Genomic DNA, 6,640 nt, shown 5'->3' with positions numbered 1-6,640 from the left:
CAACATCCAAAACCAAACCCAAATCAACTTCAACTAATTTAATTCAACCAAACCATTCAAGTCCAACCACACTCAACTTGATTTGATCAAACCCTGCACTGCATTAATTCAATTAAACCCAAACACTTCAATTCTCATCCAAACCCAACTCAATCAAATCAATTCTAACTTGGTTTGATCCAACCAAACCAACTTGGCTAACTCAACCAATTCCAATCTAACCATCATCATTAACATCTTAATCATCATCATCATCAACTTAATTAACTCAAACTAAACCCTAATCTCGGTGCTACAAGAATTGCTACAAGAAACCGAAAAATCTCATCCTTCATTCAAGCTAGATTCATCACAAATACAATGATTTTTTTCAACACAAATCGAAGCAACAATCATCTATAACCATTAAACATGTTTTTTTCCCTACTCAAATCCATCATTATCTTCATCATATCCATCAAATACACATATATACATGCATACATACACTCATTCATCAAAAAAATACACCAAGAAAAGCTCTTACCAACTAAAACCATCCCTCCCATGAGCTCCCTCCCACGATCTCCCATCCCCCACCCTCAAATCTCCCATTTTTTTCTCCTCATTTCTTCATTTTTTTATTTTATTTTTCCTTCTCGGGTTATCAGTAGCACAAAAGATGGAGAAGAAGATGAACAATTTCATCAAACCCTAGATTTTTTTCCTCTAAATTACATCTTCAGCCGAAATTCACTTTTCAATCCCTCCAAAATATATTTTCTTACACAAACAGTCCCTGAAAAACTCACCAAATGATCCTCTGAATTATGAAATAGTATTCTCAAAAAGGTCCTTTCAAATTATCCCAACGGTCCCCAGGTTATAACACAACATTTTTAAAAAAAGATCCCTTCCATCTTACCTTTCAGTCCCTCGGTTTCCATAAACATTTCATGTCCATCCTTTTCATTTATTCTTTAACCCAAAAATCTTTTTAAAAAAAGTTTTACACTTAGGTCCTTATTCTTTCCACTGGGGTTTCTCAACAAGATTACTCGTAGAAAAAAATCTTACTCGAACTCGTAGTAATACCCTAAATATATTTTTTTCCAAGAATTATCCAAAGGTTCGTGGTATTACAATCCTTCCCCTTAAGAAAAATTTCGTCCCTCGAAATTTCTTAGCATACATCAATCCGATATCATCGAATTTCACTTTATTTGTTCCAAAGATCCCTGCTTTCTCTTGCTACAAATACGCTTAATAGTAAATAATCACACTCGCAAATCACTATATATCAATCAATCAAACAACATGCCAAACACACTTTCTTTGGCATCTTCAAGTCAACTCATTTTGATAAAAAAACAATTCCGACAAATATCTCAACCCATGATCCTCGATCACAAGATACTACTCACCTCTTTTGTCTCAAATGTCGAAAACCTACTATCACCCCTCAATCCCAATACGCAACTTAGGTTTTAACCCGATCGAGACTCTAAATACTTCTATCGGGCCCTTAACTTTCTCGCTCTAATCACTACTAAACCTCTAAGTCTAGACACGACTTCTAAACTTAGGCTCGGATCACAACCCGCGATCTCTACCAAACCGGGATATCTCAACCTACAAACTCGATACCAAAAAGATGTCACACCCACCCCTTCTACCGAGGTAAATGTGGCACCCATCGCTTAAAAAAATTCTCTTTTAACCTGAAACCCGACACCCTCGCTTTTAAAACAAAAATCGCACTCTACAAATCACAAATTTACAACTTTACACCAACTACAGTGTTCAAATACATAAATATCATGAATACAATAACTCAAATTTATGGGTACAACCGCTACAAGATCACAACACCAATGACAAGAAATAAAGAAAAGTGGGGGACCCATCGCAGTCCCTGGACTCAACCCCGACTAGCTCTATAGTCGATCGTGCAATCTAGGGTCCCGCCTCCCGCAACTACAAAGACATTCACTGGCTCAGAGTGGCTTAATAATTTCAAATACTTTAAATACAAAGATATATAAAGTATATAAATACCAACTTCTCAAATAATTTTTTTCCAACTTTTCCAAAAATACCGTAATTCTAGCAAAAATACAATCTTTAAAGAACTCTTGAAACATAAATTCAACATAAATCAACATCAATTTGATTTTCTCGAAAACACAAATTTTGTGAGAGTCCGGTCTCATCACAATTCAAAAAAATATAACATAAATCTCAAATTCAAAAATAAAGCAATACCCAACACTCACCCAAAGATAACATGGTCTCAGAAAACTCTCTAAACCCTCGCCGCGGGTCATGCTAGGTTCGGAGCCGCCAAGGAACTCACGCCCTCACGCTGACCCATCTGGCTCACCCTGGCCGCGACCCCTGCCACTCCGACTGAATATCCAGATCGTGGCTCTACACTCCCACCGAACCGGCCCCTCGTAGTAATCAACACCCGTGTCCACCACGCCACCTCTAAAGGTCGGCCCTCTGGGGGACCCACTATCGCAGAGTCGGGCCTTAGCCCGTCACCATCAAAACCATCAAGTAAATACAAAGAATAATACCATCCTAGATAAATCATAACACGTGATCCTTTTTCCGTGACAAGTATTCACATCACTGAAAATAACCATTATTTTCCACAAAGCCAATGTCAAAAGTATAACAACGCATAATGCCAAGAAAGCCCGGATTCATCGATACCATTCCTATACCGAGAATGAAAACCAATTCTACTAACAATGCCGATAAAACATCTTTAATACGCTCACATGGTTTCGCAAATCACTCCAAATCAAAGCATATATACCCATCAAAAAAATAAATACAAGAATTGAATAATTAAATCACATATACATGTATTTTTTTACTATTCACAAATACGTATAATTATACAAAACGAATGTATCAATACTAGTTATCATGAACATCAACGGCAAAACAAATATAATGATATTTCAACTATATATGGAATCAAACATGATAAAATGAAATACTTAAACATTTATTTCCAAAAATACTAGCCATTAAACAATTATTTCAAAAATAATAATAATTAATCAATTATTTAAAAATAATAGCCACTACCAACTCACTCCGGTGTCCTTGGGTTCCTTCCCTAGACCCTGAACTCCCTCCCAAGACCCGAACAACACCTAATGTAATAATATAATAAAAAAATAAATACCACATTTAAACAAAAAAAGAAAAATACAAGAACAATAATAGACTATCTATCGCCCACTCACTCCAATCGGTTCAAACCTCGACCTAGATAACCAAATTGGTCTCCAATTGCACTTAAGCCAACTCAATTTGGGACTGTACCATTCTGACCAACCAACCATCCTCAATTCCATCGAACCAAAGCTCAAATTCATCGAACCAAACTCAATTTCACTCGAACCAGGTTTAATTAAACCAACCAGCCCTTGAACCAACTCAATTCTTATACAAAATATATTGAACCAACTTGGTTCAGCCCAAAAACCCTTAGCCCAACATCCAAACCAAAACCCAAATCAACTTCAACTAATTTAATTCAACCAAACCATTCAAGTCCAACCACACTCAACTTGATTTGATCAAACCCTGCACTGCATTAATTCAATTAAACCCAAACACTTCAATTCTCATCCAAACCCAACTCAATCAAATCAATTCTAACTTGGTTTGATCCAACCAAACCAACTTTGGCTAACTCAACCAATTCCAATCTAACCATCATCATTAACATCTTAATCATCATCATCATCAACTTAATTAACTCAAACTAAACCCTAATCTCGTGCTACAAAGAATTGCTACAAGAAAACCGAAAAATCTCATCCTTCATTCAAGCTAGATTCATCACAAATACAATGATTTTTTTTCAACACAAATCGAAGCAACAATCATCTATAACCATTAAACATGTTTTTTTCCTACTCAAATCCATCATTATCTTCATCATATCCATCAAATACACATATATACATGCATACATACACTCATTCATCAAAAAAATACACCAAGAAAAGCTCTTACCAACTAAAACCATCCCTCCCATGAGCTCCCTCCCACGATCTCCCATCCCCCACCTCAAATCTCCCATTTTTTTCTCCTCATTTCTTCATTTTTTTATTTTATTTTTCCTTCTCGGGTTATCAGAAGTACAAAGATGGAGAAGAAGATGAACAATTTCATCAAAACGTCTAGATTTTTTTCCTCTAAATTACATCTTCAGCCGAAATTCACTTTTCAGTCCCTCCAAAATATAATTTTCTTACACAAACAGTCCCTGAAAAACTCCCCAAATGGTCCCTTGAATTATGAAATAGTATTCTCAAAAAGGTCCTTTCAAATTATCCCAACGGTCCCCAGGTTATAACACAACATTTTTAAAAAAATCCCTTCCATCTTACCTTTCAGTCCTCGGTTTCCATAAACATTTCATGTCCATCCTTTTCATTTATTCTTTAACCCAAAAATCTTTTTAAAAAAAGTTTTTACACTTAGGTCCTTATTCTTTCCACTTGGGGTTTCTCAACAAGATTACTCTGTAGAAAAATCTTACTGCAACTGTAGTAATACCCTAAATATATTTTCCAACAGGTATCCAAAGGTTCAGGGTATTACACCAAAGGAAGAATAGAAAGGTGAATTAAGGTGTTAGAAACCCTAGAACTGAACTTGAAGTCATATATTATAATTTCTTGAGGATTACTGGGTGCCATAGAAATTAAAGGATCTAATTAGATTCAAATACTATGAAAGTAGGAGTCGTTCTAAGTTAGATACCTCACTCTATTCTGAAATAAAATAGTGAGTATCCTAGGGTATTCCACCTTCAAAGCAATTAAACTTAACCAAGGAAGAATCAATACAAAGTCTTTTATCTATCATTGCGGTAAACTTTTATCCTACAAGCCCTTGAAATTTGAATTAATCATCTAACCATTGGTGGCCTTAATTTTGATAATTTTAGTTTTCATTAGTTATTATTTCCATAATTCATATGCCTAACGATTTGTCTAAATAACCCTAATTGCAAGAATTGGTAGTTAGCAAAAAGTCCTAGTGGGAATTATATTTATTTACTACTTGAATGATCCATACGCTTGCGGTACGCATCAGTAACATAGTCACATGGGAGCCCTGTGTGATTGCAACACAACCCTATGTGAAATCCACATGGCCCCATGTATTCAAGGGACAGGGCCATGTATTCCTAGTGATCTCAAGAGTATTGGATTCACAGAGGTATATACAGTCTAGCATATGTCCCTATGTCAACCCTTGTACTCACCTGATATCTAGATAATAAATAGGTCAATACTAGGGTTTTGGAGGCATCTTCGGAAGAACTTTGAGCAAACTTTCACCAACTTTATTTTCTAGGGTTTTGAGGAGGTTTTGAGTGGCATTTCTAGAAGATTTCAAGTAGCCTTTGGACTAGGATTCAGTCATCTCCCTTTGGGATTGAAGACACCGCTATAGAGGCAACTTAGTGGAAGGAGAATCACGGAGCACAAGGGGGTTTTCTTAGTCATGTTTTCATTGTTATTTGAAATCTTTCATGATTGTATTGCACAATTGATTTTCATGAGAACTTAGAGCTCCTAGGGTATTCAAACATTAATGAACTATAGGATGCAATCTTGTATCTAGGATTAGATGTCAGTTTATATTTGAGTTTATTTTAATTGTGATTCAATTGTGTATTTTAATACCATGATTTCCATATAGCAATAGCTCAATTTCATGATTTATACATTCTTGGGGGATTGAGAAATTACTAAGTATGGATCTTCCACAATTAGGGTTGTAAACGAGCCGAGCCGAGCCGAGCTTTGCCTTGTTCAAGCTTGGCTCGTTACTATTTAATCGAGCTTGAACTCGAGCCGAGCTTTCTTCGAGCTTCATTTTTTATGTTCAAGCTTGGCTCGTTACTATTTTTAACCGAGCTCAAGCTCTAATCGAGCTTCTTTTGAGCTTCATGCTCGAGCTCAACTTGTTAAGAAAATTCGAAGCTTAGACTTAGCTAGCTAACTTGATTAAGACTTGACTATTTTTTTTTTATATTTTATTTTTTTATTTAGTAAACTTATTTAATGAATCATTATCAAGTGTGACACAACTCGATTTGAGTTAGATTATATTAATGATTGTTACAAATAAAATTGTAAATGATACTATAAACGAGCTTTTAATTATACAATAAACGAGTTCTTCACAAGATTTAATGAGCCGAGTTTGGTGGTGTTCAAGCTTGGCCCGTTTATCTTATGAGCTCATTTAACTTAATGAACTAGTTGACCTGAGCTTTTAATGAGCTTAGCCTTCGAATAGTAGTTTATAGCCCTATATGTGTAACTCAAATTGACAAAAATGACATAGTCACATATACACCTTAATATACATATACATATACATATATATAATGTAATATATATATATATATATATATAAACGAGCTCACAATCGAGCTTGTTCATGAGCTTGGTCACGAGTTGTGTTCGCGAGCCAAAACGAGCCGAGCTTTTGGCTGCTCAAGCTTGGCTCGTTTATTAATCGAGCTTAAAATGATGTTCAAGCTTGGCTCGTTTACAATATGAGCTAAACACGAATCGAGCCTTTTATCGAGCCGAACACCGAGCTACTT

Source organism: Dioscorea cayenensis, chromosome 9 (assembly GCF_009730915.1).
Source record: "Dioscorea cayenensis subsp. rotundata cultivar TDr96_F1 chromosome 9, TDr96_F1_v2_PseudoChromosome.rev07_lg8_w22 25.fasta, whole genome shotgun sequence".
Taxonomy (NCBI): domain Eukaryota; kingdom Viridiplantae; phylum Streptophyta; class Magnoliopsida; order Dioscoreales; family Dioscoreaceae; genus Dioscorea; species Dioscorea cayenensis.
The sequence above is the reverse complement of the archived record's forward strand: the minus strand, read 5'-3'. Positions refer to the sequence as shown.